This window comes from Pinus tabuliformis, chromosome 3_2 (assembly GCF_031772625.1).
Source record: "Pinus tabuliformis cultivar Carrire ecotype Pingquan chromosome 3_2, CPIR1, whole genome shotgun sequence".
In the NCBI taxonomy this organism is placed as follows: domain Eukaryota; kingdom Viridiplantae; phylum Streptophyta; class Pinopsida; order Pinales; family Pinaceae; genus Pinus; species Pinus tabuliformis.
This window is the reverse complement of record NC_142302.1, coordinates 45,146,777-45,162,225: the sequence shown is the minus strand read 5'-3', so window position 1 is coordinate 45,162,225 and position 15,449 is coordinate 45,146,777. Positions and strand designations below refer to the sequence as shown.

Here is a 15,449-nt window from a genome sequence, read left to right as displayed (position 1 = left end):
GCAGAGCTAATAGGTCCACCATCAAGCCTTGTTTGCAGACCACATGGCCGAGCAAATTTCCAAAGGGGACGAGGAAGGTGCACTTCTTAAGATTCAATGCAATCTGGTGTCGTCGGCAAGTATCCAGCATCAATCGTAAGCTTGCTATATGTTTTTAACTAGCCCAAATACAGTCCAATCGTTGAAATAAACCTCCAAAAACTTGTGGATGAATTCCTTGAATGCGGCCACCACTATGCACGAAAATATCGCTGGCACGTTCTTCAACCCAAAGGGCATAATAGTGTACTGAAAAAAATCCCATTCAGTTGCGAAGGTTGTTTTGATCCTATCTTCCGGCGTGATCTTAATCTGATGGTACCCTGAGAATCCATCCGTGAATGAGTAAGCTTCTTGTCCACCAACATTCTCCAAGACTTCATCTATAAACAGTGTCGAGAATGGATTGTGAACACAAGCATCATTAAGCTTCCTGAGGTCCACACATATTCAAATTTCGCCCTTCTGTTTTTTCTCCTGCACTATCATAGGACTCACCTAGTCAGATTCTTCCACTAGTTCAATAATTCCTGCTACAAGCATTTTGTCCAACTCTTCGCGGACCTTTTCCTTATACTTCGGATTCAAACAGTAAGGACGCTGCTTAACTGGCTTCATGTTCGGTTTCAGAGTAATCTTCATCATCCCTAAGTCGCCAAGGATCCCTTTTAACTCTGTGATTTTGGTCAAGAACAAGTCTTGATATTCACGAAGTAACTCGACGACCTTATCCACCGTGGCATCATCCCAATAGTCCCCAAGCGTTGCGTACTTCAGCTCTGCATCTGTACCAATGTTTACCTGCTTTGTTTTTAGCAGTGCAGTGATGTCGGGGTCCTCGATTGACGGTCCTTGAACTTCGCGACTCCCTTTAGTTTCTAGAATATTAATATTTCGGGGGTCATCATCATCATCCTCCACTTGTACATTGTAACATTCTAGGGCATGGCTTAACTGAGGTGACCATACTGGTTGAACTATTTCCCGTGGTTCCTGTGGTATTTTGAAAATGGCAGCTTTCACAGCTTGCAGCACATCGTCAACAGTATCTACCCATGGGTCTTCAAATGAGAATGTTAACAAAAATCCCTCGCACAAGACATCCCATTCACCCGTACCATGTCGAAGTTCTGTCTCGGTATACCAGTTTCTTGGGATGACATCCAGGGTATGATAAAATAAGTGTACCCATTCAGGCTAGGGTTCTTCTCCATAGGCCTTGGTCCATTTTGTGAGGTGCGTGCATGGGTCATCACGTCCATCGTATTTCTCGGTTATTCGTAGTTCCGGCTTCCCAAACCGTAGCCGCATCATCCTCCTGCAGCCGCGCCAGTTTTCAAAGTTTCCTTGATGTGTTCCCCACCAACGTGTAGGTGTCACGCGCAATGCCCATTTTAATGCATTGAACCTCTGGTGCTCTGGTACTGCACTCTCAAACTTGTTCAAGAATTCATCCACCACTGTCAATCCATCATATGTTGGTAGATCTTGAGCCTGGGCTGTTACGCAACACAGTGATTTAGTCATCATATTACAATTTAGCGTCGTCACTTCACTCAACCGATTGTGCCAGTGTTCATCTTCTTTGTCTGAATCCAAAGGGTAGGAACCTGCGCGCTCCCACGAGACCCTTCCATCTGCAGTCAGATTTAGCCAATCCTGGTCTCGCGCGGTTATCTTGTAGATACAATCTAGCTCCTCGTCACTTCCATCATCGCACACGGGTTTAATGTAGTGCTCTCCTTCAGCTGGATCCAGTGGAACTACTACGCGTAGGGACTTTTTCTCAAATATCATCTTCCATTTTTTTAGGTTGATGACTCCATTCATATCTGTGGCCCAGTCTATTCCTAGCAACGCGGGGTAAGGGTTACTATCATCCACAATCTCTATTACCTAAAGTCCGTCTACGTGCTCACACCTTCGACATCCACTGTTACCCCTTGCAATCTCCCCATGGGCAACATCTTTTATTGGTTCGCCATTCGTAATTGAATAGGAGACCATTGTAACGCGGGCCTGCCCATGCGTTCCCATGTCTATTTTGGTAACACATTCACGCCCGAGCCCAAGTCTAAGATTACCTGATCCATTTCATACTCGCCAATCTGTGCTGTCAATCTCATTTCCCTCCCGGTGCACAGTGCATACCCTCCCAGTGTTCAGACTACATGCGGTTCACCCAATCCTGCGCACCTAGCGATCAGATCTTGTAGTACTTTAACTGCCTTATTGTCACGTAGCAATTTCATGAATGTCTCTAAAAAGGTAGTTAGCATAGAAGGAACCAGTCCTGTCTCTAGTTGATCCTTACTACCTGAAGTAGAGGCCTTCGCAAAGCTTTTCTTAGCTTCCATAAACGTTTCCTTTGTGTGTTCCAAGTCAAATTCAGGTTCCTTTGTAGGAGCCTTGCGAACCTAGGTATCTTCCTCAGGCTGCTTCCCCTTATCTTCCCCTATGGTCATGCCACTTCTGAGCATCATGTTTACGTTGGGGTCTTCTTCGCGTGGTTTGGACCTCATCATTTGGATATTTTGAGTTGGAGTAGGCTGTAGTACCCCTTTTTCACACATTTGTGCGATCAACGTCAGACAATCTACCATTTCATGATCAAAATGCTCACAGTACGGACAAGATATTCTCATTGGGTTGGTACAATCACGAGCGTAGTGCCCTGGTCCTCCGCAATTGTAACAGATTAGCTGTCCACAGCCCCTTCTGGGCCCCATTCCTCCTCGTCCTCGACCTTGTCCTTGAAATCCACCCCGCGCTATTACTACGGCTGGATCGAAGCCTCGCGTTTCTATCTGCATTCGATAAGCTAGGGTCCTATCCATCATTAGCTCATAGCTCCGACATGTCTGCTCATCGTGGCCCACTGATCTACAGAAATTACAAAACAGTTGCTGCGGAGTCTATGTATACTTCTGCAACAGGTGACAGTTGTCTGTCGTGTGCTTTCCTCCCACCTAACTGATCGTGCACCAGATCACGGGTGTCGCACTCGGCCCTGCTTGTGCCTTCGATCTCAACAGCATCAGTCCCCCTCCTGCCAAATAGTTCACGAATACTGGACAATGATTCTTATCGTGGCCTTGGCCTTTACATTTTATACACCACACTTCTTCGTGCACCTCTGGTCATGAAGCCCTATCCTGCTTCAAACTCTACATCTCCAAGCATAGGTTCTGTAGTTCCGTGTGGATCTGTTGGACTCCCAATCCCGGATCTTGTATCGGTGTTTCATGCAACCTCATCACCATTTCCAATGCTTCTGCCTGGGTTGAAAGCTTCTACTGTGACAACGCCGTTCTTAGGTGCGGTGTCAAAAACACCACAAACCATGCGCGGTGCTGCACATCCGTTAGCGTCATATTAGCCTCGCGGATCGTACTCTTTAGTCTCTGATCTAGATCGCAGGGGGTCTCTCCTGGAAGTATTGTGATCTCCTTAAATCTAATGATTGATTGCGTCTTTGATTTCGGCCAGCTAAATTCTCTGTTCAACGCAATCTGAATCTCTGCTATTCCTGTGTTTGGGTGATCCTTCAAGTGCTTGATATACCACGTCAACGCGCGATCCTGCAGCGCACTTACCAAAGTAGCCTTCTTAATGTTATCGCCCGTAACCCCTTGTGCTTCCCACACTGCTCTTACCACAAACCAGAACTGATTCGGGTCCTCATTTCCTATTCCTCTAAATATGGGTAGCTTAATCGTGCTTGCCATACGGATTTGCTGGTTTGGTGGAGGTGGTGTAGGCGAAGATGGAGGTGAAGGAGGTGAAGCGAGTGGTGGCGTAAGTGGAGAGGGTAACTGCGGAATGCACTGCCTGATCAAACTAACCGCACTCCTCGGAGACACCCGAGCGCGCTCTTCCTCGCTCGCTCGCAGAGGTGAAATTAAAGGACTGCTTCCTAGCCCTTTGATACCTTTGTAGACCTTTCCGCTTCACGTCGTTCCAATCATTAATGTAATCACCCTTCAATTTCATTCTTCATAGGGTTCTAGTGTTTCGACATCAGACATCTATTAGGCAGATCCCAGTCCTAGCAACGAAACCATTTGTTGGATTATTGGGGCCTGAACCAGGTTTAGAAATGTTTTAGCCAAACAAATCCCAAAACTACTAGCCCTTTCGGCAACAGTCCGCGGAGCGTGGACTGAGGTCTCACCTGAGGTAGTATGGAAGAGTGCTGGAACCAGGTTTCCGCATGCTAGGGATGTCTTGATGAGGTCTGGAAAGGTCGCGAGCCGATCTTTCACACTTGTATTGTTTTGCGTAGCTATTCGACCTTTGCGTAGCCCTTGTACCGAATGCGAAGAGATACTGTCTAGATCCCTTACCCTTAGTATGTTTTATTATAAATCTAAATTAATTGAGTAGTTTTTAGCAATCATTCAATATTCATAACTTGTGTGCACAAACATAAATCTTAAAGAGATGCATAAAATCATAACAGAAGAATAACCACAGAGATGTACGAGCAGATGCACAATATTTCATAAACACTTATCTTTATTAATATTTTGTTCCAATACAATCCAATTCCACCCTGCGCACTTAGCAGCAGGGGTCCGCGCACACATCTGCAAACTCTACCAGGCCTCTGCGCACATAGCTGCAGAGCCTATTCTACTACTACAACCCTCAACTCGGACTTACATAGTCAGAGCGAATATTGCCATCAACAACCCATAACTTTCAACATCAGAAAAAGATACCCTCTACACTTAGAGCCTCGCTCTATTTATACATTTCCATGGTCTGCAGACCATGGGTAGGCCGACACATTCTAGATTAAATTACAATATTTTAGGGCGGACTACTCTTTGACTTGACTCATTACAATTCGCACTTTGCACACTTCACGGAGCCTTTACAATACTAATACCCAAAATTTTGGGCTTTAAGCCCCAAAACCATTATGCGGAGGATCCACTACCCAACAGTTGCTAGCTGCCAGAACTCACCCTGATCACTTTCCATCTGTTTCCTGGTGCACAACGCGGGAATGGCAATGGATTCGAGACTGTGTCGAACATCTAAAGTAAACCCTTTCGACTCGGCGTTCGTGTGGTTTCTTTGTTCATTTATTGGGCATGGCTCTGGGGTTTGCGTTTTGGTTCCTCCTATGACTTTCCTTTGCAACTCGTCCATTTCCACCTGCTGTGCATGGTAAAAGGTTCACTGGGCAAACCTAACTACGAACAAGCTTGCATTGGAGTTGTATGTTGCCACTTGAGTCAGGTAAGACCAAGTTAACAGTTTAAATCCGAGTTTGAATTTTGTTTACTATTTTTAAATACAATCTTGTTTCATTGGTTATTTAACCCTACTAGGGTACTGAGCTAATGTGGTTTCGCTTCCTGTAGGTGCTGCCTCCATCATGGTGTCTGGAGTCTCCATTGTCGAAATGCCCTTGCTTCACCTTCACAGCCTTGGGTAAGAAATGAGGGTTTTATTTGCATTAATGGTGTAGGTCTTGTTTACATAGCTTTTGATAGTTAGACGACTATGAAAAGTGTTATCCCCGAGGTTATGGTGTAGGGTTTGCCCGAATTGAGAGTGGGCGCGGCCACCAGGCCTTCTCACGGCCAAGTGCCAACCAGTGTGGAGCCTCTGGGTATGCAGGTTTACCCTTGATTGTTGTTGTCTCTTCTTACCTTGAATGAGGGTTTTGCTCCGAATTGGGTTTCCCATTTTTGGTTTCTATCTAAATTATGAGCTATTCTATGCACGGGATCTGTTGTCCGGATGGTGACGGCTCCCTGTTCTTTTGGGATTGCCTGGGCACATAAATGTATATTTTTCTTTGGATTCCGGCTTGTAATTTTTTTAAGCAATCCATTGTTATTAACTGTTTTGTAATGACTCTTTCAATACAATGAAGAATTATGATATGCTATTATACTGGTTCCTTCTATAGTTGAGTTTTCTCTATGAAATTAGTATTGTCGATTTGGTGAATCACTGGTTTGTTTCGTCCTTGGAACGTCGTTCCGAGCATCCTCCTTAGGTTGCCTCAGAACAAATTTGAAGGACCGGGACTGCTAAAACAATGTTATTCCACTTACAAAGGAAACCTTGTTTCCCGGGTCTCCTAACTTTGTGTAAAACACTGTGTTTTTAATTGTTTATCATTTCAGAACAAAAGTTATGGTAGAGAATTTTCGCTTACTTTCATGGTTCCTTGCCAGAGGTCCGTCTAACTAAATTATGAAAGAGTGAATGTTGTAAATACTCATTTGTCTCTTGCATGGATATTTGTTTAACGTATTTCGTTCCTAAGGTTTCTGTTACACTGGATTACCTGTCATGGTTACAATTGTAGTCCCTAGATAAGTTCGGTGAGTTACTGGTCCATATCACTGTTATCTGAGTGTAAATTTCATGTGTTCTTTCTTTCATAAACATAAAGTTGAAATATCCACCTCAATTTGTATAGTTCCATTCTTTTTAGTGAGGCTTGGCTATCTCTAGGTATTATGTTATATGTTCAAGTTTATTTCTTCTTAAAATCATTCTATATTCGGGATTGATTGCACAGTCTTACCCAGATTGCTAAATCTTGACATACAGGTTAATACATTTAGGTTTATGATATAGATTCTGTACATTCGTTATATTTGTACTATAATATGCACGTTTTCAACAGCATGTTATCTGCACATTTAATTTAACTTGCATCTAATTTAACTTACATCTAAGTTAACTTACCTCTAATTTATAGCACTACCTTTTCCAATCTGACACAGGATTAAACAAAACAGTATAAATCCAACTCCAAAATATCTATTTCCTAATCTCATACACATTATTTAATCAAGACATAATTATCCAGATTTTACTTATCTGCAATGACGAGTCCAAACCGTAATCAATGAACCTTTTCCATCCTTCCTATGAGAACCTGGTAATCACGTCCAGTGTCCTCCCCCCAAGCTCCTCTTTACCCAATAAATCAGTTATTCGCATCCAACGTCTTCCCCCCAAGCTCCTCTTTACCCAATAAATCAGTTATTCGCATATAGCAATCTCTGCTGCTTGGCCTCAAGACTCCAGGTCCAACCAGTAGTCACTCTTACTTCCTCCTGGGAAGTCTTTTCAACGAATCCTTGAATTTTCCAGAAAGAGCCCCGCCCTCCTCCTTCTCTCTTCCCTTTTGTAAGAGAAGAGTAGAGGGAAGGTAAGTGTTTCTTTAACTAATAATTGATCACTGTTGGGTAAAAGAGAGTTACCGAGGTTTATCAGTAATTCTTTTTTTTTAGAATTCCCATAGAATACTACATCTGTCATAATTATTTATTTATTTTAATAAAAAATATTATTATTACTGAATCTATTTATTGTCCATTTCCAAAAGTAAAAACAAGAATTCATTTCTTCACTGCAAAGTAAAAACATAAAAGTAAAAGTAACTTGAAGCTCTCGGGTGTCACATCAGGGTTCCATAGGTTGAAGGATTATTCACAATCCTTTTGGTTGGGTCTCTTCGTAGAGGGGACACGATTTACAACAACGAGGTTACTTGTAGCCCAAGAGTATGCTAGATCTACAGCGCTTCTAGTGCCACGTAATTTGCTCCTTTTGCATACCAAGGACTTTGTTTCAGCTTTCAGCAACCTTTGGTCATTTGTTCTGGCAATCTATGATATAACTGTTGTTATTCCAAAGGAAGAGCCATCTCCCATGATGTTGCACCTTTTGAAGAGTTAGCCTTCAGTGCTTCATGCGCATAGCAAGCAGTTTTGATGGAGTGCTTTGATTTGGTTGTTTCGGAGAGGTGTGCAACATCCATGGAGGAACCTGTGAAAACTACAAGGAGCATTCGACAACCTGCGTGGAGTAGATTAGCGTTGATTCTACATAGAACCCTGGTGAACTGCTATATCTCGAACGTAACACAATCCAGATTCCTAAAGCAACACAATTCCGATTTTTATAACCAGAATTGTGTTCTAGCACGTGGAATCTCTGCACTAGAGGTTTGACAGAAGAATTTTTATTATGTGCGTGGGGTTGTTATACCAAAGGTTTGACCCATTTAAACTACCAAATTTTTATTATGTGCGTGGGGTTGTTATACCAAAGGTTTGTTATGTGCGTGGGGTTGTTATACCACGGGCTTTTCCACGTAGCAGTTGAACTGTTCCAAAGTTGTAGTTGTAGTAACAGTTTCACCCAAGATTGGATCTATGTAGTCAAACAGGACCAAGATGGCCGCATTTCATGGCATGCATTTGATCCTCGGTACCAATTATTGGCACTTGGTTTTGCATGTTGTGTTCTCAGTGGATGCCATCTCTATTTGTTTGGGGGAAAAGTCCATTCAAAGGATCTATGAGAAGGATAGTCTACTATAGTGCATAGACAGCTAAATGGCATCGAGCACCAGACATGCTCAGGAGGCGTCATTTCTTTGGGGACTGTGTTTTTAATAATTGTTTGTATGTTGTATGGGGCGAATGTGATGGTAATTTTCATTCCCTCAAATCAACAGAGATGTATGACTCGAAGGCCTACGCTCTCACAAGAAAATTACATGTGAGATGTATGTGGCATCATTAAATTAGTGGTCTACAGTAAGCGGTGGCATAGTCGATGGATGGCAGACTCCAAGTGGCACCTTAAATGGAAAACTTTATGCCCTTGACTGTAAAGATGGTTGCAAAATGCGGGTGTATGATAATGTCAATGACTTGTGGGACAGATTGATAGACAACCAGCTTCATCTTGGTAATTCTCATGCGCTTGAGGCTGCAACATTGCTTCCTCTTGGGGGTAAACTTTGTATTGTTCGAGTGAACACAATGATATTACACAAATTTTACTAGATGATTTCAAGGGTGTATTGGTATTTCTGTGAAGAAATTTTTATCATGGGTTCTGTAAGAAACAACTATGGACATTGTTTCACTTAAGTAGAAGCTCATAAACTTTTAGGATAAGTTGGTCTATATACAATTGTAAATGTAGCAGAAATTGAAAGAAAGTTCCAAATGGGTTCAAATCTCATCACACACTACACCAATTGTTTGAACCGTTTAAACTATCAAATTTTTGGAGAGTATTTATCATGAATAATTTTAACAAATCATTGAAAACCAAGATGCATGAATTCGGTTAAAGAAGTTGAGTTGCAATATGAGGAGGTTGCAAACAAAAGGCAGAATTGTGGGTCTTAGTTTGAGCAGTTCAAGTAGAAAATCAATGTCTTGATGTCATGATGTCAGAATCATTTTCAACTCCTTAAGATTTTGGTGGACCAAAATCTTTCCTCCGTGGGGAGGTATGATCCAAGAGGATCTTGACACAGTCTATCAAGTTGACCATGCTGAAGAAAAGTCCAAGGGAAGGTGGAATTATTTAAAAATTTCATGAGCACAAAATGATCAATGTGCTCATGTATTTTTTTCATTTAAATTGTAAAAAGGAAATTGTACACATGTGAGAATCCACCTCACAAACCATTTTCCTAATCTCAAGGGAAGTTCAGATTTTTATGGGATTGTTTCCCTTAAAAATGTGGATAAGGGGAGAATTTGTTGGAGTTGAGGGATTTTCTCCTTAAGAGTCTCATAAGTTCCTTTGTTTAGGGAACAAGATATTTATTCTCTCCTTAGAATGTGGATCTAAGAAGATATTCTCTCCTTTGTTTTTGGATCTCAAAGAGTGGTAAATTATGTTTTGTACTCTTTGTTTTAAGTGGAGAGAGTTTTGGCTAGAGAGAGAGCTTAAGAGAGTTTTGAGAAGTTTGGAGAGCTTCATTTTTTGAAAATATTTTTGTGAACTTGGAGATCTCAAGAGGTCTTTTGAAGGAATTTTAGTATGTACAAGTCTTGAAGTCTTTTGTTAGTAGAAGACAACTCTAGGTTTGGCCACCCTTTTTAATAGAACTTTTACAATTCCTCTTTGAAGAACGACAATAAAAGTGATTTGACCTTTTGGAGATGAATCTAGAGATGTAGCCCAGTGGAGGGGGTGAACTCCATTATCAACCTTGGCATTTCATGTTTTTCTTATTCATGATTTGATCAAGTTCTTTTATATTCATTTTAAGTTACAAGATTATGATGAAGTGAACATGTTTATGGATAAATTGTAACTTAATTTTACAAGCCCATATGGTCAATTAAAAAGTCTTTGTTGCAAGTTTTATGTGCTCTCAAGTTTTAGATCAGATGAAGATGTGGCGTGTCACTATCCTTGATGACTGGGACTAATAGTGACTGATGATATGGAATTTCTTCAATGGTGACATGGTTGCCACTTGTGTCTTCGTTCTTCATACAACTTCTGATCATTGATGTCATCTCCCTCCAAAGGGTGTTTGATCTTATGGAGATTTGGGGTGCTTCTATCATCAAGACTTTAATGTGTTCTCTATTCTTTGTGGCTTCCTTTGTTCATATTATTTGCTTGATCTTCTTCAGGTGTGCTTGTCATGCTGTTCCTGAGACACGTGTAGCTGCAATCACTCATGACAAGCAATCATCAACCTAAAGATCTCCTATTCTAACACGTTTTATGCATATTTTTTGTTCATGCCTTATCAACACGCCTAAAAGGAACAAGGAGAGTTGATGGGTGTAAGGGAACATTTCAAAAGGCTGAATGGATGAAGGGCAGAGGCTTTAGGGCTTCGACATGCACTCATGTGCTCAAGAGGAAGAGGCAATCAAGCCAGGGTGCATGGTGCAAGTTCAAAGGACAAAGGAGAAGGATTCGAGCTTCCCAAGTGCACTGTGTGATCAAGGGAGAGAAGGAGGGAACAAGGTGCACTCCTAAAGGCTAAAGGGGGATGCCTCGGGCCTTCGGGTTGTGTTCATGCACTCAACAAGCCTAGGAGGGGGCATGGCGCAAGTCTAAAGGTTGAAGGATGAAGCCTCGTGCCTTCGAAGCACGCTTATGCACTCAAAGGGTCAGGCGGGCACATGGCACATTGTGGATGGTTGAAGGGTGGACCTTAAGGCCTTCGAGGTGTGCCCATGTTCTCAAGGAGGGCACATTCCTTCAGGTTGAAGGAGTGCGCTCAAAGCAAGACTTGGTCTCTCAAGGGAACAATTCAGAACAAGGAAGGGGAAATGGCTTAAGGAGTGTGCTTTGTGATCTTGGAGGGTGCATGGCACACATTTGAACAATAAAGGATTCCCAATCAAGGCTTCAAAGTGCCTTCATCAACTCTTTGCATTAATGGGTTCACTTTGAAACCAAAAATTGTCTAAGTTTGGAAGATAGGAAAGGGGTCGAACATAATATGTTTGGAAATAAAATCAAATGTGACACATACCAACTCATTAAGAAAACTTAGAAAATCTTGGACAATAATAAGTGAACATCATAAATCCATTTTGCAAACATTCCCTAAGCTCAACAGATGAAGTGTGTGCAACTGCGACAAAAAGTGCTGTTTTACAACAACAAAGATGTTACAACACTTAAATATAACAAAGATATTATGACACTTAAATACAACAAATGATGTTCTAATAAATGTGACGACACTTGATAACACTCAAGAACACTTAAAATGTATAGGATGACATGAAATGACACTTGACGACCAAGGCAACACTTGATACGATGATAAAATAGGCTCCAAAATTTGAATGTAGTGAATTTTTGGAGGGTGTTGTAGCAACAACGACACTTAGCGACACATTAGGCGAGTTTCAACTTTTCTGTCTAGGAATAGCTTTCATTTAAAGGGTCAGACCTTCAAGATGTATTGATTCACCAATTATATTTACCTGAATCCCCTTTTCAACCCGGTATCACATAGTACCTTACTTTCTTCCACTTGGTTGAACACACAAAGATACAACATATCGCAATTGTTTCAATCCAGGTAAGGGTAATGTGCATGACGAGTTTATGGTATTAAAAGTATGAGTTTTTATCTATGTTGTTGCTTCGTTGCTAGTAGGCCTGAACAGTACCTCGGTGAAGCTGCTTGCTTCACCTCCCTATGCAAGAAGCCTTTCTCTTCTTTCACCCTTTATTTATTTATATAATATAACTATGCATCGACACTTATTATTTTCAACAAGTGGAAGAGGGATCCCAAATTATTGAGAGCATAGGAGGTTTCCCCCTTAGAGTATTATTTTTAAGATCTCTCATATAGGTTTGTTCTCTTTAGATTTTCCCTTTATGCTATCTCTACTATATTGGACAAACATTAACACACAAGTAGATTTACTTCAAGTTAAGTAGTTTAGATACCAACATAGGCACGGATCTAATAGGTTGCCTCAAGGTTCTCCTTTTGGATGTATCATATTTTTCATCTAACTTGGCTCAACCTATGGCATTTTCCCAAACAAAGAAGGAGAACAAAATAAATCCAAGCGTTGTGTTTGTCACAATTCTCTTTTATTCCACTAGAAAAGCCCTTTTGAGACATGCTCTTTTACACGAGATCTTTTTTATGTACAATGTCTGAGACAAAAAACAAGATGAAACATGACTAGAACAACACACATACGACTGACATGCACAAAAAGGAAAGGAAAGAACAAATTGTACAGGAAGCCAACTTGTAGCCATTATTGATTTTTTTTTTTTTCAAATCTTAGCCATTTAAAGGAAGGGGGTCAATCCTCCCATCTAAGGATGTTATGACCAAGATTTTCGTCGATGGTGAGCGGGCCAATCCACAAAGGTTGTAACTTGATGTGTTTTCCTTTCTCTTCATGGGGTTTATCCTACTTCAGTACTAGGTCACCCACATCAAAACTCTTTGCATCGGTGGATTCCTTATCAAACCAACGCTTAACATGGATTTGGTGAACAACACATCTCTCTTTTCCTTTGAGCCTTTCTTCCTCGAGTTTTCTTAAAGTGTCTATCCTGCTTTGAACCAGAAGGCAAGGTCTGCCTTAGGACTCTTGGGAGAGTTACAAGGTTGGGAGATACAATTTCAGGGGAAAGATAACTTCTTTACCATAAACCAGAAAGTACATCAAGGTCTTAAGGGAAGGCGTAGGAGTTACACAGTCAGTCCATAATGAATTGGTCAAAGTATTGTGCCAGTTCCTTTTCTCAGAGAAGATGATTTTCTTGATTATGAGGATAATATTTTTGTTTGTTGATTCAACCAAACCATTTCCCTGTGGGTAATAATTAGATGCAAGCTTTAATAAAATTCCATTTTTTAATGTGAATTCATAAAGTTTCAATGATGAAAAGTAAGTCACATTATCAAAGACAAGTGACATTGGAACGTCAAACCTAGTTATAATGTTTTGTCGCAAAAAGTGGATGACTTCCTAGTCATTTACTTGTCTCAAGGAAATTGATTCTGACTAATGCATAAAATAGTATTTGTTGTCAGAATATATCGATGTTGCTTTGACAAGTGAGGAAATATTTCTCTGATAACATCTAGGCCCCATTTTTGGAAAGGTTCCTCAACTGCTACTGGTAGCAGTGGAGCGACTAACCTCTAATCACAACCGGTGCATCTCTGACAAGTTGGGAACTTTCAAACATAAGTGTGAGCATATTTAAATAGAGTGGGCCAATAATAACCAGCCCTCATGACTTTATGTGTTGTTGTGTCACCTGCAAAGTGACCATTTGCTATTCCATCGTGCAAGTCTCTAAGTACCTTCTCTATATCGTGTGGCTCAAGGTATCTTAGCAAGAAACTAGTGTGGTGAATTATGAAAAGCACTCCATGTACTAGCTGGTAAGATAGATATTTTAAATGAATTTTCCTCTTTTGTTTATTCGATAAATGCATGGGTAGGGTGCCATGCTCTAAGAATTTCCATAAATTGGAATATCATGGTGTTATAGGGCATTTTGTCGCATCTAGTCAATAAGCCTTCAAACTGGATCAATCACCATCCGTGAACATGTTTTCATCATCCCTACACAAAGCCCTAAGTATGACCTTTCCAAATAAATAAGTTTATGGGTCTAGCTACCAAAAATTGGTTCTTTTTAATTTTCCTGAATTTCTAGAATCAACGCACCCCTAGCTAGGAGAAAGTTATTGCTGTTTAGCGCTGGTACAGAAAGGAGAAACCTATTGTTGAGCACAGGTCTCTAAAGGGGTAGGGTGTGCTAGGTCTTTCCAGGGGCCGTTTTAACCATTCACCTTGGATAAGAAGCTCGAGACCTATCTGATCCTACCTTGGAGGCTTCACCTCTTATCCCTTGAGCTCATCCTCCCATCTTAAGTGGATCTCAATTCTAGATTGGTAAATGGATAAGAATTCCTAAACTAGCATCCCTCTCCTATAAATTTAATTGCATTTACAACATCAAAGTTGGATTTTGGAGATTAATCATACCCTCATGTTGTTGCCTTGAATATAAGAGAGTCATCATATTCATGCATTAGGGTGACATTGAGGTGCACTTTGTGACAAGGAAGGACAAGTAAACTTGGGGATATCTCTACAATATCAACTATTCTTGGTTGTAAAATCTCTCCTATTTCTATTAATACAAAGAATATATTATTTTCTTGTATGTGTTATGTTACATTTACATTCATGTATTTCAATGCTTTTCCAATCCATTGAAAAGAGTAATTGAATTATGCTACATAGATATTGTGGATATTTGGGTTGTTGTGAATTTATTTGCAGGTTCTAATTATAGCAATCAGAGATATGATTGGATCTTACAAGCTGAGAGGAAAGTAAATCTTGTAATGGATTCCAAGTAGGCCAGTTTCCCATTCTTCAATTTCCCTAAGGAAAACTCTATATTATTTTCCTTCTGTTGTTCTGGACCAGTCCACTAGGGCTAGGGAAATTACTTTTGTCCACAATCATAAATTCCACATAAAAAATTGGTGACTCCACTAGGAAATGTTTCTTTCCCTTAGTTGTTTCCTCGACCTTAGCCCTTGTTTCACCTCTTGAGTAGACCTTCATTGCCTGACTCAGCTTGGATTGACCCTAGGAAGACCTTTCATTGAGATTGATTTGATTTTTTGTGTCAAAATTTTGCCAGATCTTAATCAATGCTCCCCCTAATATGGAGATAGGAGCATTCCAGTGAAACCTAGCCTTGTTTTCACCTATGCTGTAGAGCACCTGTGCCCTTTTAGCACCTGCGTTGACCCCTGTTTGATGCAAAAAATTTCCATTGTGTGCTTTGATCTCTAATTTGGTTTGTTCCAGTTGGTTCTCCTTGGGTCATTGAGTGTGTCTTGGTATTTGAAATGCCTTCATATTCTTTGCTTTTGCTTTTGATTTCCTTTGATAAGAATTTGTTTGGATTTTTCCTTATTCTTGTTAATTAGGTCATTAGCAAACTAATTGCTTGATAATTGATTTCTTGAAATAATTGGTGTTTTAGTCATCGTTCTGAATAGTTTCTTTATTAGTGATTTAGAAAGTATCTTAGTTTTCATCTCATTTGAAAACTAAGCAGATTGAAAAGAA

General features: G+C 40.6%; 1 pseudogene; it reads left to right on the top strand.

The window, feature by feature from the left end:
- Positions 1–8,140: 8,140 nt before the first annotated feature.
- LOC149179736 (F-box/kelch-repeat protein At1g55270 pseudogene) lies at positions 8,141–8,876 on the top strand (annotated as a pseudogene).
- Positions 8,877–15,449: the final 6,573 nt, after the last annotated feature.